General features: G+C 45.4%; 1 long non-coding RNA gene and 1 pseudogene across 1 annotated transcript in view; one reads left to right on the plus strand and one right to left on the minus strand.

Annotated features, from left to right (window-relative positions):
* Positions 1-6,436: 6,436 nt before the first annotated feature.
* Positions 6,437-17,387, minus strand: part of LOC138527251 (uncharacterized) — a 122,002-nt gene continuing 111,051 nt past the window's right edge. The window contains exon 3 of the long non-coding RNA XR_011283830.1: positions 6,437-7,510. This is a non-coding gene — a long non-coding RNA (uncharacterized lncRNA). The remainder of the gene's footprint in view (positions 7,511-17,387) is intronic.
* LOC138527480 (proliferation-associated protein 2G4 pseudogene) lies at positions 7,835-9,269 on the plus strand (annotated as a pseudogene).

Raw genomic sequence — 17,387 nt, forward strand, 5'->3', positions numbered from 1 at the left:
TTGACACAGTTACATGTGAAAGGTTGTTCGGTTTCCTGTCCCCTTTGTTAATCTCTGCAGATCCATGTGGGCCTGTTTGAAGTACCCTCTATGGATGTATACAAATTGCTTGTATCAAATTGCCTGTGGCCGATATGGCCGAATCTTTTGCGGCTGTATTGACTGAAAATATATGCGGGGGAAACCCGTGGCAGCCCCCTGCCCAATCCCCCTGTATTATTTATTACCCCAAACCCACCCCCACATATATTTTCAGTCAAAACGGGGGCAAAGAAAATCAGCCAATTCGGTTGCGGCCAATTCGGTCATGGGCAACTTGGGTAATACCCCCTCTCTTGGTATGTTAATCGCTGCCACCAGCTGCAGGGCCCTTAGAAAAGAGCAGGGTGGATCCATAGAGCCTTTGTTAGTTAATTACCTGACCATGGCAGGGGGAAGGTTGGCCCTCGCCCTTCCTGGAGATGACATAGTGTACTTCTGACTGTCACATTCCAAATAAATATGACAGGTCATACTGTGCCTGTAGGCTGTGTCCACCCAGAGTGCACGGGTCTATGCATTAATCGTGGTGTGAGCATAGGAAAATGTGTGTAGATCAGCCCCACACATTTTCCTGAGGTTGGTCTACCATCATTACATTTAATTAAATATTTCTAAAAATCCCAGGCCACCGCACACCCACCATATGGGTGGTCGAATTCTTCACACCTATGGACTCCATTAAATGGGGATTAACACATGCAAATATTTGGAGGTAAACTGGGGGAGTTACCTGGAGGTAAATCCTCCACTTTACCTTAAAAAACCGCTGATATTACCATCAGGTAATACAAGCAGAGGTAATATCAGCAAACCTGTAGTTTGGCGTTCCAGGAAACATTTAGTTAAATGGTATTACCTCTACTTTTTCCCCACAACTCTAAACTCGTAATGAGCCCCAATGTTCTGGAGCCTTACCTTTGGTCTAATTTTCATACGCATAATTCCTTGCTCCTGTGGCTCCGAACTGGAGGTAAACTTCCAGTGACGGTTAATGAGTGGTTCTGTGGCATGTGTGACAACGCTGGAATGGGTTATTCTACTTTCACATTTCCGATGAAAGGGTTATTACAAACCCTTTTTAAACCTACCATAGCTTTTCTGGTGTTTGATATATAGCATACAGAGAAAATAAGCAAGAAGCAAAAAATACTAAATTGAACCTGTAGGTATTTTACCTCCTACGCAAAATAACAAAAAACATAAACACATTTAGTTACAAACGTATGATCTTAGTAAATACCTTTTAAGGACATCAAAGTATTCCATTTCGACATATGTTTCGAAGGTCTACACAAATAGTGATTCCACTTCCGTTGGTGCCTTCCTCAGGACTAAACTACTTTTCTTATTATTGGCCACTTGGATTAATCAATTACAGACCCTACACGACTCCCCACGACCATCCCTTATGCTGTAGACATGGGAGGTGGAATCAACTGTTTCACAGTTACTCTAATTAATCCTCTCCTCATGTGCAAATAAGTTAACAAATTAAGTTAAAAAAAACATACTTATTTCCCTACATGAAAGTACAACTAATGTACTCATCTTTCAGGTGTGGTCATTGTTTGGATTGCTGATTGTTCAAGGACATAACTGACCCTTCTCCTCGACTGATCACTGCAAGTATTGCGTTTTTATCTGTTGTTCTCAGAAATTCCTTGAAGGGCTGCTTGCCCGGCCAGTAGTACGTCATGTATAACTCCCACATTCTTGCAGGCACTAGTTCGGTGTGCTGCCCATAAAAATGTTGAGGCTCATAAGAGAACACAAAGTGCAGGAACCACAAGAAATGTATTGCAAAGAACATGAACTTTGATGCATTAAAAAATCGCTCTCTGTTGCCAAGGACACCGACTGGCACGTCCTCGACAAACCTTCTCTGTTGCAAAGGACATAGACTGCCACGTCTTCAGCAAACCCACTTTAATTCCTCATTGAGGCCATGGAATCTTTGCAAGGATTTCAATAAACCTTTTATCATGTTGATTGCAACTTACTTGTGGACACCAGCCAAAAACTCTCTCACCTGTCTATTATAGGACAACCCCTGAAGTACAGCACAGTAGCTATTGCAGTCTAGGTGGTGTTTGACAAATACTGGAGCCATCTCGGGGTCTGTAGGTATGGTGGTTGAAGGAATGGATGTGCGTCCACAATCGTATGAGTCCAATGAAAAGATATCTTGGAATTCCAGGAAGACCTGTTTCAGTTTTTGTCTTTGATCCTCGGTCTCACAGGCATCAGCAAGATTGATCCCTTCCTTGACCATCTGCTTGAAACCTGGAAAGACCTTGGGGTTGGCAATGTCAGTGGTATCCTCCAGTTGGGTGGAGAGGTCTCTTTTGATGGTGTTGACCTGGACAGTAGGTTCTAGGGATTTGAGGTAGTGGTCCTTGACTCTGAACACTACCTCCTCCCTCTTAATGTCACAAGTCACCTCTTCCACTTCATAGGGACAGGAAGAGTACACTATGAAATTCCCCCCATGCCTAGTGAAAATCTTTTCTGGAGGAATACCGTTGCTGATGTCAAAACCATTGTTTGGGATTGGTCCCATGATTTAATTACCTAAATCAATAGAAAAATGTTGGCCATCAACCACCCTTCCAATAAAGGTGTCTGCGCCCAAAGTGATACTTTGAGGGTCAATGTTATCCACCAATATTCGAATGGCGTTGTGTTCTAGGTCTACTAGAGGTGTCAGATTTAAATACAAACCTTGTTGCTGGAGATGGGAATTTAAATTTATATAGGCGTCCTGATGTCTGAGGTTCTGTCCTCTCTTACTTTTAAGGGGGAAAAGTGAATTGCTGCACCTGTCCTGGGATGGTGTAGAGGAGCAGGTGAATGCCTCTGCAGGAAGTCCCGCCCCACATTCTGACTATATGTTGTAAGCCAGAAATAGCGACGTGCGCAACGCCAGTGATAGTGACTATTCCACAAAGAGTCTTTGAGTCAAGGTATCCGTTGAGAAGACCCTATGTAATGTACCCTGGCAGAGATGACAATCTCTTGGAGAAGGTCCCCGAAGGAATATTAAGATGAGAAGACAAGAGACTGGTGACATCACAAGAAATTTAGCGTGATGTACTGAGAAGAATGGTCGAAGAAGAAGATGCATAGACCTTATAGAATCTGATGACGAATTCAAGAATCTAGAAGACTTTCATATGCGGAATGAAGATTGCACATGTGAAGAGCACTTCAGAATATGCAAGCCGTTTTATAACTGTACAGGTGCTGTAACGCAAGTAGATTAAGTAATCATAAAGGCTAGCTATATGTAGTGAAGAGACTGCAGGCTTGCTGCCATTATGTAGAGTTCTGGACATCGGAGTCAAATATTTAGTAAGCTCAGACCCATGAAGAAAGAAGGATCGGAGGGCTGTGTCGCAGCGAGGAAACAGCTGAAGATCGAGGTAAAGCCTGGAATAGCTGTCTGGCCTGGTGTCAAAGGATGGAGCAGCCAAGAACTGGTTATCTATCCGTGGACGTGAGAAGCTGAATCAGCCCTTGCTAAGGTGGGAGGAAAGAACACCATGGGCCTCATTACAAGATGGGTGGAATGGGATTAACAGCGCCGGTAATAGTGCCAGCGCCGTTAATCCCATTCCGCCCTCTTACGAGGTTCCCTCGCGGGACCGGCTCTGGGTCCAGGGAGCTAACAACGGGCCCATTACTAACGGGCCCGTTGTTAGCTCCCTCCCCATTCCCATTGAGTCCTATGGGGGCTCGAATAGGAATGGGGAAGAACCGGGTCCGGGTTCCCTGAAGGAAGAAATACTGGGCCCTCCAAAGTCGGAATGTCCCGGTATTTCCCCAATCAGGGAACCTGGTCCTGGAACCCAGTATGGAGGCAGCCATGCCCTTGTTAAGGGCATGGCTGCCTCCATACTCGTAATGAGGTCCCATCAGTGCCAAGTCTATCAATTCACGACAATTAAATTCTGCAAAACAGGCCGGAATACAGTCTCCTGTCATGTGAGTCGAGGATGAAAATAGGAGTGGATGTGCAGACCTGAGCTATGATAAGGATGTGCCTATACTCCCTTTTATTCTCAGGAGCAGTGATACTTTGCAAGGCCAAGTTTAAAGACAGTCTGAATGGCAGAAGGCATGAGCGATGAAAGATGTAGGGCTAATTGGGTGGAGAGACACGGTCAAGTCCACCCACCAGCACCTGGGGTACCAGCTTACATGCTGCTAGCAAGCCGAATGTTCCAGAACGGCATGAGCATGCCAACCAATTGTAGAAGGCCATATAACAAAGGGCCTTATAGTTTGAGTGCCAATGGTGCACTGTGTATCCAGTAACTGATGAGGATGCCCTGCACTAGGGTTGGGCATAAGTTGTCCACCTGGCTGTAGAGACCCAATGTCAACCCGATCCCCTAAAGAAAGTATACATAGATGTTCCCATTGAACCTATCACAATCCTGCATAGGTTTTCTTAGTTTGCCACATAGTATGACATCACAAATGATAAGGTATTGCTATATAAGAATGTTTTTTATGAAATGTGTTTAGACTATGCTGTGCAACGTGAGTTGATGTCTGTTGTAACTGCCTGTTTTAGACAACTGAAAATAAAACAGTCGGAGGGGACATTTTGTCAACTTCCTGAGTCTGTCTTGTCATTTGGCGTAAGAGTTATTTTGCATACCCTCCATGGTATGATGTTTTACCTCAATTAAAGGACCACAAGGGTTCAATGGTAACCTCTTCTCGCCTTTGAACTTCAACGGCATAAGGCAGCAATTGGGCTGACCAAAATGCTTTCTCTGTGTTGTCAAAGCCCATGGGGTTACCCCCCATTCGTGACCAGGCTTTATTATCAATTAGGTCCAAATTGATTGTGAATCGGTTGAGAATGTCACTTCCCAAATAAAAGGCAGAAGGGACATCTCTCACAACCCAACTATTATGCTCTATGGTTTTGTTACCAATGGACATGTTTAGCATACACCTGCTAGCCAGGAGATATTTGGAGTTTGGAGTTTCCAGACCTACTTCCCATTTGTCAATCAATTTAAATGTGGGAAAGATCTGATCTTTTGGGAGTTTCCTGAATAATTATTTGCTGATTAAGCTCCTTCCATTATTCAGGCATACTCTCCCCCTCTTTTAACTGGGGAAAAACAACTGTTCACCCTTTTTCTGAATGTCCGTCAGACTTTGAGCAGGTTCTTCCTTGTCTGGTTTCACAGGACTCAATGTTTCTTCTGATTTTGGACTGGTGTATAATTTTAGGGTGTTCCCTTCCAGTGTGGATTGCCACTTAAAACAGGGAGGAAGATTGATTTTCAAGAATGGCGTGCCATCACCAGTTTGTTCTCCTGCAGAGATGACAGTGATGTCTGAGATTTGGTTTTTCTTTAAATGGAATTCTACATTCTTAGAACGTTGATCAATTAAATGGCAGGTACCATTCCTGGTTATATAATTGGTAGTCATTTTAAATTTTATACGCTGGTTAGTCTATGTCCAGCGGACCTTGTTTACACAGTCGGTCAGAGGTGATAACCTCCTTGGAAGATCGTTCCCCAGTAAACAAGGTGTGCCCTCTGGAGTCACGGCTATCACCGGATGTTTCAGTCAATGTCGTTCACTTTTTATTTCCAGATCTGCAGTGCCTTAGATGGAAATGTCATTCCCATCAAAATGTTGGAGTTGTCCAGGAAGTGGGGTGAGGGGAATTTGGTGGCCCTCCCCCTGTCCTGAGTTTAATTGATCAAAGGCCTTTTTGGTGAGGAGGTTGGATTGGAATCTGGTGTCCTGTAGGAGGTTTTGTCTTTTGGGGCAAATTCTGGATTTGGCTGTATTTTCTTACCGTGGTATTTTGGCAGTAATTTGTCAGTAAACTGGCCTTACCTTTAGAGGTAGTTCAGTATTACCCTATTTCGGTGATCATATAGTGTTAGCCTATGTTGGGAGTCATTTTTAGTGGTATCTTATTTTTGTGGTATAGTGGTGAGCATGTCCTGTATACTACCGCCCCATAATACTACAAACTTCCCTTACCATAATTGGGATACCTCTTAGCTGACTATGAAGAACCCCCGGACCTAGCACACCTTCAGTGAACCCAGTGAGTTTATTCAGAATGCCACTTATTGTATGTAGCTCATGTTACTGACTTATTTACATTCAGTAACCTACGTGCCTTAGATGACACCGTTTTCTCTTCAGCATGAAGAGAAAAGCCCATCACACACACACACTATCTGTCTGATCTGTATGTATTTACTCTTTTCCTAACATTGTCCCAGATGGTAAATGAGGTAGCACATTTTTACCACGGTGGCCTAACTCTGTGACCACCCAGTGACCTTCACTTTGACACAGTAATCAGGCGAGGCATAAAATGAAACCAAAAAGAAAATGCACCAACTTTGCTTTTTGTTATAATATTGGTTCTTATGGTACACACGCCAGTAAATGAATATTACATCTTATAATGTTACAGTTCCACATTTTCCTGCCAACGGCGAGCACAACCTCGTCCTCTAACAAATAAACAAAGAAAAGAACACAAGTACATGCCAACACGAAAAATTCTGATTAATTTCTTTTTCTTTTTCTTTTAAACAATTGCAGATAGAAAGGAATAAAAATAAAACATTTTGTGTTATAATCTAGCACCCTAAGCTAACTGATCACATGTCATCCATCCCATGTACTCCTCAATTACATAACTTACAAATGTATTCGATGTCTGCTTCTATGTTCTGCCTGCTTCTCTTGCTGCCAGCATTTATCTACGCCACATCACACAGCCCACGGACACAGCCTTTGGAATTCCAGTCACCAATACCAGCAGTCCGACACCTCTCTGCACTGCCTCCAAGCTTTCTTAAAAAAAAACTGCAGTCCCCGGAGCACACCATCCCACATTGTCCAGATAGGACCCGAATCTCAGACTGAACTGAACTACACCCCTCCCTCAGCTGCTTAAATCTCCTCTGGCTGTCCATCAATATTAGACCAGCCTTCCCTGACGTGGCTCTGCCACCTCTTGATTACTACCAATCACATTACAAGAATGTTCATGTAACAGCTCCTTCCCTGCTAGAACAATGGGAACTTCAGTTAAACAAGAAACTGTTTCCCATCTAGTTTCCTGCTGTGCATATTTTTCTCCTCCATAGAAGAACACTAAACAGAATGAATCTCAAACTGTGCTTCCCAAACTGCATTATAATGTTAGAGGGACAATTAATAGCTTACTGGGGGTACTATTAAGGTTAATTGATTATATATTTCCAGTGCAGTTCCACAAAGATGAAAAAAACATTCAATTTGTAAATATGTATCCCGGGCTGTTTATCTTCACCTCCATACTTCGGTCCGGAGGCTTTCCTGGGACTTCGTTCGGTGGACTCCAATCTCCAGGAAGCGGCCTCCGGTCCTGTGGCCTCCGGTCCAGCGGTGTCCGGTCCCTGCCAGGACATATAGTTAATGGACTCTGAATCGAATAGAAAAGAAACAGATTAAGTACATAGCACAAAACGAATTTCTATCCCTTTCACCACTTGGCCCAAAAGAAAAATGTGTTCCAAGACATGACTCTTTGGACTTATCACTTTTGGATATCTGCAAGTAAACACACATTATAGAGAGACAAACAACATTTTAAATCTTGCATCATAACATATCACAACAATTTTCATACAGAATAATTTTACCACACTCTAATAGAATAGGTTAATCTGATTCAGCACCTTCCATGAATGCAGAGCATCACCTATTTTTTTTAATTCTAAATTCCCTGCCCTCGCTGCCACCGTCCTGTATGCGTGTGTGCTGCTAGCTGAAGATGTCGGGGGACGATGAGCCACAGGAGCAGACTATCGCTGAAGACCTGGTGATGACCAAATACATGATGGACGGGGACATCGCCAACCGGGTCGTCCGAACTGTCATTGATGCCACCACCCCAGGTTGCTCTGTCTTGAGTCTGTGTGAGAAAAGCGATGCACTCATCATGGAGGAGACAGGCAAAATCTTCAAAAAGGAAAAAGAATTGAAAAAAGGTATCGCTTTCCCAACCAGTATATCAGTAAATCACTGTGTCTGTCACTTCTCACCCTTGAAGAGTGACCAAGATTATTTACTTAAGGAAGGAGACCTGGTCAAAATTGACTTGGGAGTCCATGTTGATGGCTTCATTGCCAACGTTGCTCACAGCTTTGTTGTGGCAGCCACAAAGGAAACTCCGGTGACTGGATGCAAGGCAGATATTCTAAAGGCTGCTCACCTGTGTGCTGACGCAGCGCTACATTTGGTGAAACCAAGGAAACAGAATTTGCAGATGACGGAGGCCTGGAACAAGATCGCTCAGTCATTCAACTCTTCAGCTGTTTAAGGGATGTTGTCACATCAGCTGAAATAGCATGTGATTGATGGGAAGAAAACGATCATCCAGAACCCAACCAACCAGCAAAAGAAGGATCACGAGAAGGCAGAGTTTGAGGTCCATGAAGTTTATGCTGTGGATGTCCTTGTTAGTTCGGGAGAGGGAAAGGCCAAGGATGCTGGACAAAGGACGACCATATACAAAAGGGACCCATCCAAGCAATATGACCTAAAGATGAAAACCTCCCATGCCTTCTTCAGTGAGGTGGAACAGCGGTTCAATGCCATGCCGTTTACTCTCAGGTCATTTGAAGACGAGAAGAAAGCCTGGATGGGTGTGGTAGAATGTGCCAAACACGAGTTGCTCCAGCCCTAAAATGTCCTCTATGAAAAAGAGGTAGAGTTATTTGCTCAGTTTAAGTTCACAGTGCCGCTGACGACAAATGCGCCCATGAGGATCACTATTGGGCCGCTGGAACCTGAGCTATACAAGTATGAGTTGGATGTGCAGGATATCGGGCTGAAGGCACTTCTGCTAAGTTCTGCAAGCCGGAAAACCCAGAAAAAGAAGAAAAAGAAGGCCTCCAAGACTGCAGAAAATACCACCAGCAGAGATGCAGATGAGATTTTGACCACCGACTGAGGCGCCCCTTACTCTGAATTTCCTCACTCTGACTTGCCAGTGGTTTTGTAGTATTTGCATCCACCCTATCCCTCCTTTTTCCCCCTTCCACAATGTAAGAACAAAGGGTGCCTGTTTTGTCATACAGGCTTTGGACTTTCCACTGCGTACAGTCACGTCTGTGGACATGGAGAGAGGTGCCTTTACTTAAGACTATTTAAAATAATTAATAAAAAAGTACAAGCAATTTAAAGCCACTATTTCTAAGCCCTTGTACTTAATCTCAGAAATGGTGAAGTAGAACTTTCCCCCTACTACACTTATACTCTTAACTTGAATTCTCCAGAGCACTTGACTCTAACCTGTGGAGGTCATCCAGAGCCCTTCCAAAATGTGTGGTTTTGTAGTGTGCTGAGGCATGTGGTAGCTCACTTGCTTCACTAGAAGCCACAGAAAACATCTGCTCGTTATCAATAACCTTCAGAGTGGGTTAAGCATACAGGATGCCTTCTGTGTAACCTCATGATATTCTCGGCCAAAGCACCATATATGTAGGATGTTTTGTCTTTTGGGTCAAATTCTGGATTTGGCGGAATTTTCTGACTATGGTATTTTGGTGGTAAACTGGCCTTACCGTTAGAGGTTGTTCAGTGTTACCCAATTTCGGTGATCATATAGTGTTAGCCTATGTTGGCGGTCATTTTTAGTGGTATCTTATTTTTATGGTATAGTGGTGAGCATGTTCTTCATACTACCGCCCCATAATACTACAAACTTCCCTTGCCATAATTGGGATACCTCTTGGCTGACTATGAAGAACCCCCAGACCTAGCACACCTTCAGAGAACCCAGTGAGTTTATTCAGAATCCACTTATTGCATGTAGCTCATATTACTGACTTATTTACATTCAGTAACCTACGTGCCTTAGATGACACCGTTTTCTCTTCAGCATGCAGAGAAAAGCCCATTCACACGCACTCTATGTCTCATCTGTATGTATTTACTCTTTTCCTAACATTGTCCCAGATGGTAAATGAGGTAGCACATTTTTGCCTAACACTGTCACCACCCAGTGACCTTCCCTTTGACACAGTAATCATGAGAGGCATAAAATGAAACCAAAAAGAAAATGCACCAACTTTGCTTTCCGTTATAATATTGGTTCTTATGGTACACACTCCAGTAAATGAATATTACATCTCATAATCTTACAGTTCCACATTTTCTTACCAACGGCGAACACAAAAAAGAAACGTAATAACATTGTCAGAAAGCTCAATTAATCCTCATGCATATTACATAGTAAAACTTATACCAAATTCATACGGTTAGTTTTCATAACAAAAATTCAGGAAGTCACATAATCACAATCAAAATTCATCCTCAAAACTCTTACATGATAAAAAGGAAACCAAACATAAATAAGAAGAATTTAACAAATTGAAAATATTCTATGAAATTTAAAACAGAGCACAAATATTTCTCAGAAATGTTGCAACCCTGATATTCAAGTTGCCTTTACTGTTATGTAGCATTTTATACCAAATAAATTCTCTATCCACTTCCGCAGTGTTATGAACATACTGAGCAAAATATAGGAGTCTTTTTTCCCTCAGCGCCGAGCATACCAAAAGTATTATGTTTCAGGTCCTCCACCATACCTTCTATACAACAAAACCTACACCACGGCCATGGCAGTTGAACAGTTAAGCTGATTGAACTGATACCGTGTTATCTTGGGCAATTTTCTCTGTCGCAGTTTCGTGAATCCGTAAATATAATTTTGCAACTAACAATGGGTGGATTTGGGGAATCCTCTTTTTCCTCTGATTCTTTGCTGTCCCCCTTTACCTGGGGGCAGTTCTCAGAAGCAGTGTGGGGGAAGGACGCCGCCAATTCTATTCTATCTGGCACACATTTTGGGGGTTGAATAGTTTATTTATTTATTTATTTATTTATTGTGCTTGTGTAAGGTTCTTATACATCAAGTAAATTGTGTTTCAAAGCACCCACAGGGCAACAGGGAGGGAACATGGGAGTGAGAAGCAAATATAACAATGAAAGAGAGAAGCAGTCCTACTAGGCCTTGTGAGCATTCAGAGCGTGCAAGTGCAGAGAGAGAGGGGGGGTAAGGGAGGGGGGTAAGTGCTAGGAGTAAAAAGGAGGAAAGTGCTATGGAGTAAGTTGCAAACTGTTAAGTGACTGGCAGAGATCACTTGGTGAGAGTGGTCAACTGCAAATGAATAAGTGCAGGCCAGTGATAGCACAGGCCAGTGAGTCCCTAAGGCTAGTGCTGTGGGCCCTGGTCACCAATCTCAACAACTGTGGGGTTTAGCAGAGGAGGGAGGGGGAAAGAGGAGGTGAAAAGAAAAAGTCTTGAGGAGCTTCCAGAATTTGAGGACATCTGGCTCAAGACGAATAGGAAGGGGGAGGCTGTTCCACAGGAAGGAGCCAGCCACGGAAAGAGATCATCCACCAGCTCGTTGTTTAGAAAATCACTTGACACGCAGAGAGTTGACGCTGGAGGGAGTATATTTAGTGAGAGCCAGTTGTAGATAGCATGGGCCCTGGTCCCAGACAGCCTTATGGATGAGAGATCAAGTAGTATGAGAATGGCTGGAGAGTTAGAATCAAGAGATGCAAGCAGTTCTTCACGGGTGTTCAGAGGAGCAGTTTTTGTGCCTCTGGATGCTCAGCATTCAGATTGATGGTTGTGTAGGCAAACAACAAGCTCAGTATGCTGGGTCAGTTGGGAGAAGTCCAGCTTCTCCAAGAGTTCCCAAGGAAGGGGGGTGATAGAGATGGGACAGTTGTTAGCCTGACAAGATGGGTCTGCAAAAGGCTTTTTCAGGAGGGGCACACACAAGAGTGCTTGAGGGAAGAGGGGAAAGACCCAGAAGCAAAAGAGTGATTGCAGAAATCAGCAAGTACAGGGGGAAGAAAGCCAATATTGTCCTTAATAGTTCTGGAAGAACAGGAGGAGACCTGTTTGTAGGAGATCTTCATAGAGCGGACGACTCTAGTGACCTCGTCAGATGTGATAGGAGAGAAGGAGGAGTGAAAGGCAGAGGGTGGATGTGACACAAGTGTGCTCAGGATGTCCTGAGTTTTTGCAGTGCAGTGTGTGGCCAATGCATTTTAAAGGGCCTAGGAGGGAAGAGGTGAGGTGGAGAATGCAGAAGGTTTGGCTAGTTCCTTGCAGATTTTGAAGAGTTCAGGTGTGTTGTTGGATGCACCAAAGGCACAAGCCTGGATGTGGGCCCTTTTTCTGGAGCAAAATGATAGTCTGTATTGCCTTTGGAGCAGGCAACAGGCCAGTTTGTCAGAGGGTAAGCCTGAGGTCTGCCACTTCTGTTCCGCAGCTCTGCACTTACGTTTCAGGGTTGCAAGTTGAGAGTCGTACCAGGTGTTAGGCTTGAAGGCATGTTTCAGGCAGATCGTTATGACTGGGGCAAGAATGTCAAGAATGCTAGGGATGGCAAGATAGAGGTTGCTGAGAGTGAAGTCAGAGGTAGAGTCTGCAGTTGGGGAGAGTGGGAGAGGGAGTTAGGGGGTGAAGGTAGATACGAAGGCAGCAGCTGACACTAGTTTCATCGGACAGATGTTCATCAACGTGGTTGGCAGGGCTGGGGGAGGTTCAGTCAGACAGCAAAGAAGGCCCAGGTGAGCAAGAGGAGAGAATGGTCTGACCAGGAGAATGAGGTGGTGAGTGAGATGGAGAGCAAGAGATCAGTGTGTATGATGGCATTGAGGGTGTGTCCAGTCGAGAGGGTAGGATTAAATGGAAGAATGGAGAGGGAGAGCAAGGTGCAAAGGTCATGGAGAGAGTCAATGCTGAGATTGAGGAGTTAAGGTGAATGTTGAAGTCACCTAGGAAAAGGAGTTTAGAGGTGGATGAGAGGAGAAATCAGCCCATTCAGAGAGGAAGAGGGTGGTAGAGTCAGGTGGCCTGTAGATAGTGGCAATGGGAGGAAGTGGGAGAGATGTCCAGTTTGCAAACTTGGCTCTCGAAGGAAGAATAAGGCTGGGTGGGTATGAGGGAAGAAGGGACCCACTCAGGGAAGATCAGGGAAACCCCACCTTCAGCACGGTTAGGGCACGACATTGGAGATGATCGTATAGCCATCGGGGAAAAGCGAGCCAAAAGCAGTGACTAGGCTGGCATTGAACCACATCTCGGTAAGAGCTAGGATATCGAGGTCAAGGTCTTCAAGGAGGAGGCAGATGCCGGCAGAGTGTTTGATAGCAGAGCAAGCATTAAGTGTGCTTGATGTAAGAGGTCACTGCCTTTGAAGGTTTTCCGACGAGGGGTACAGGGGCATGGTACACCAGTCAGAGGAGCGGGGAAAGAGAGACTTGAAAAAGGAGTAGCAGGTACGGTCAAGGAGGAGGAGGTTGGGTTGAGGACCCTGAGCCAAAATAGTGCCATTATGAAAGACATTAATGATACACCTGGATGATGAGAAGCCCATCAACAGTACTTCCCGTCTAGTGCCACCATGAATGGGTGAAAATGTGAGAGGAGTGAGAGTAGAGATAAGATGAGGAGTCCATAGATCTGGAGAGGGGACAGAAAACAGGATATCAGTGAAAATCTGTCTGGAGGTTGCTCTGACATAGGTGTCTGCGATAGGTAGGCCAGGGTTAGTGGTCGGGATGTTTGTTTAAACTTTCTTCTTCCAGATTTCGTTAGCGGGGAGGATGGGTGATAGTATAGCAGTTAGAATAGAGAGGGGAGATGGTGAGTGCATGGGGGCGGTAGAGGATAGGAGGAAGATAGAAAAGAATCTGCACTGCACAGTACCAGCACAAACTCACCAGGTGGCCTAGTAGCCAAGGGAAGCAATAAACAGACTCAATGGGGACACTTTAGTACTGAAAAGGGTGCAGAGTTGTTAAGAAAGCACAGCAGGATTCAAATTTGCACAGAGGCGCATAATGCAATGCAAAATGGCTTTGCAGCATTATAAAAAAGACACCAGGATTCAAATGTGCACAACTGGCATAGAATGCAATGCAAATTGGGGTGCAGAGATGTTAAAACACACTAGGATTCCAATTACACCAGAAGCACAGAATGCAACAAAAAGAAGGATTAAGTAAGGCAAGGAAGGCAGAAAGGCATAGGCACGCCTTAGTTGAACAGCTGTTTAGGTTAGTGGAAAAAGCAACCAGGTATTCTTCAGGGGTGCACAAGGTTCCAGAGGCCCAAGTTCATGGGGCAACAGGCTGCATGACTGGTGGCTGTCCCATGAGGTTCTGCGGGGTGGTTCTGGGTCGGTCTCCATACCCAGTCCCACTCAAGGTCTTTTGGGACCCATTTTTCTTTGGGAGGGATCCCCCTGTTTTTGAAAGAGAAGCACTGCTTACCTGAATCCTCCAGGGATTCTTCTCTTTCAAAGGGGATGATCCAGAGTTTCTCCACAAATTGGGACCTTCTTTGGCCACTCTTACTTACCCTTTGCTGTTTGGATTCTAGCTTTCCGAGGATAGAAGAGTCACTTTCAGGCTGAGAGGTTTTTGGGTTTTCTGCCGGGGAGAGAAAGGAAGTTTTCTATGGGGCTTTGCATCGCCTCTCCACCCGGGCCCCCTCCTCAGGAACCTGTGGTTTGTCGAATGTTCCTCCTGTCATTTCCCCCCTGAGGCATCAGACCTGGGTGTTGGGGAATTCTGGGAAGTAGGGTTTTGTTGAGGGTTGGTCTGAGCCCTCAGGATGTGCCCCAGGTCGTCGGTCAGTTGCTGGACCTGTCGCTCCAGCTGCAAGACATTTTCTGGGAGGTACAGAGGTCCCAAGTCATACCTTTGCTGCTCCCGAAAGGGGTAACTGTCTCTTCTCTCCGGGAGTAGCTCGGGTACTGGAAATTTCCTCCATAATTTTCCATCCTGAATCTCCCTTCTCTCGGGTTCAGAGGTCTAGTGTCTTGGAACCAGGGACAGAGAAGAGGATTATTTAGTAAGTTCTGGTTCGGGGATATCTGAGGAAAAAGTTGAGATTGGGGGCTGGAGTGACACTTCTCTCCTGAGGGAAGTTTGGAGGGAAGTTTTTGGGGCAGTACTTACCTGATTGGTTCCCCTTCCCTGGGCTGCGTAAGTGTATACATACCCCAGGATTGGTTTGGTACCCTTGTACCTAAGGCTTACATAGATGGCACAGTCTTAGGGATCATTGTTCTGGACCCCTGCCTGACTACCATTTGATTGGGTCGGGTTGAGGGGTCCGTTCTGCCTTTCATTTTGCTTGTTGGCATTGTTGTGGTATGGGGTCAGGAATATCTTTATGGCCTTCATTTGTCTTATTGGGTATTTCCCCAAACCCTTGCTTGTTTTCCCTGTCTTTTTCTTCTTCTGCACCGGGGTACATCCACCTTCTGACTCAGAACTACTACTAGTACTCCCTTCCCTGTCTTCTAGTTGCCCCTATCTTTATGAGACTGAGAATAACTCCCTGAACCAGGCGGTCTGGGCTCCTCTCGCCTCAGCAAAAGTGAACTCTCAGGGTCACTCTCCCTATAGTTACTTTTAGGCCCAGGATAGAACCCGGTTTCATCATCCCTCCTTCCAGGGAGTCTGGCGAATTCCCCCCTTCCCCTAAATGTACAGAGGTTTTTAGAATGCCCCTAATGGGCTGAACCTTTAAATGTTCTACTCCAGTGAAGCGAGCTAGGTGGTCTCTCTGCAATTTTATTTTTTTAACTGCCTCATTTTCTCATCAAGGGAGTGTTCATCATCTGAAGTACTCACAGGATTATTCTTAACTTCCCAGGTCACACTGATCCAGCCACCTTCTCTTCTCTGTGATAGAGGTGAGTACTCCTCAATCTCTGCTAAGGACTGGCCTTCTGGATCAGTTTGGCTAGGTCTGGGTAAGTCTAGGTGCCTCATGTTTTCCTTGGGCTTGGTCGGTGGAAAAAATGAGGACAGTCGCAGTCGGCTCATAGGAAGTTGTGGTTAACTTGCATGAGGTTCCTGATGGGGAGGGCATCAACACTAGATCAGAGAGCCCTTTCACATATCCTGATTGTTCAGGGCACCTCAATGCCTGATTGTGTTTTTCAATTTCATTGCCAAACTCTCACACCTGCTTCTCTCTGTCCTCATTTCCTGATGGTGTTCAAAGAACTGGCTTTTTACCTCTGTGACCAGGTCCTGATTGGCCTTGAGCACTTTGCTCTCGGCTATTATTTGATCTTTCAATTCCCCGATTCCATTCTGACTTGTCTCATTTTTGTTGTGTGCGGCCTGCATTGTGCTTTCTCTTGCACATTTCTACACTGCGCATCCGCACCGGCCATCCTTGGTTGCTAGCACCATGCGTCCTCGGCCCGCGTGTCCCCTTGCAATCCGTTGATCCAACGTATTCTCCATCCTTGGCCATGCGTTTGCACCTGCACAGCCTAGCCCATGTGGGCCCTAGCGATCCTCACTTGCATTGGTTCCTCGCACCCGCCTTCCTTGGTTCGCTCGCACTGCGTGTCCTCTGCACACGCGTCCCCTCACAATCCCTTGATTGCGTCTGCCTCGCGCCCTGCCCTCTCCAGCTCACAATCCCTTGATTGTGTGCCTCGCGCCCTTCCCTCTCCAGCTCGCCAATACCCATGCGCCCCCCTGAGCGTCCTTGCTCCCCTGTCGGCCCTTTTCCCTCACCCTCCACCTGCTGCTTCTCTTCCTTGGAGTTTTGCTCTGTGTCTGCTGTGCTCTCCCCCCTCCATGGTTTCTTCATCGGCTGCTCTGTTTCGGTCCTTTTGCTCTGTGTTACTGCTGCTATCTTCCTTCTCCTAGGTCCCTCGTCAACTTTCCTGTTTATGCTATGTACTGCTCTGTGTTCTGCTTTGTTTTGTTCCCTCTTCTAGCTCTTATTCCGCCGCCTGTTCTGTTTTTGCTGTGAATTGTCTTATGTACTGTTGTGTTCTCCCTTCTCTTTAATTGACTGCTCTGGTTTCTTGTTGCCCTGCTAACCTGGTTGTTGTTCACTATACCTCTATGTGTTCTTTTGTGCTCTCTCCCTAGCCCTCCGACTAGTTCACTTTAGTTTATCTATTTACCACTTGTTCTTGGCTAGTTTTGCCTCGTCGGCTTGCTCCGCCCTCTGTGTTCCCCCCACACCCCTTCCGTTCTTCTCTCACTCCCCACCCGCACCCCCTCTCATCTCTCCTCTTCCCCCTCCTCCGCATCATCTATGGTGATCTCTGTTTCTCCTATATTCACCAACTGCTTTTCTATTGACTATCCCACCCTTTTCACTATGTCTGGTAGGAAGAAGTTCAAAAAGGATATCCTGGTCTCCAACTCAGGCATTCCTGACGCTCATACCAACACCAGCGCTTCCTCCAGACAGACCCTCACCGACAACCTCTTTGTCGTTC

The sequence above is a fragment of the Ambystoma mexicanum genome, chromosome 14, assembly GCF_040938575.1.
Source record: "Ambystoma mexicanum isolate Mex_15411 chromosome 14, UKY_AmexF1_1, whole genome shotgun sequence".
NCBI classification, from domain to species: domain Eukaryota; kingdom Metazoa; phylum Chordata; class Amphibia; order Caudata; family Ambystomatidae; genus Ambystoma; species Ambystoma mexicanum.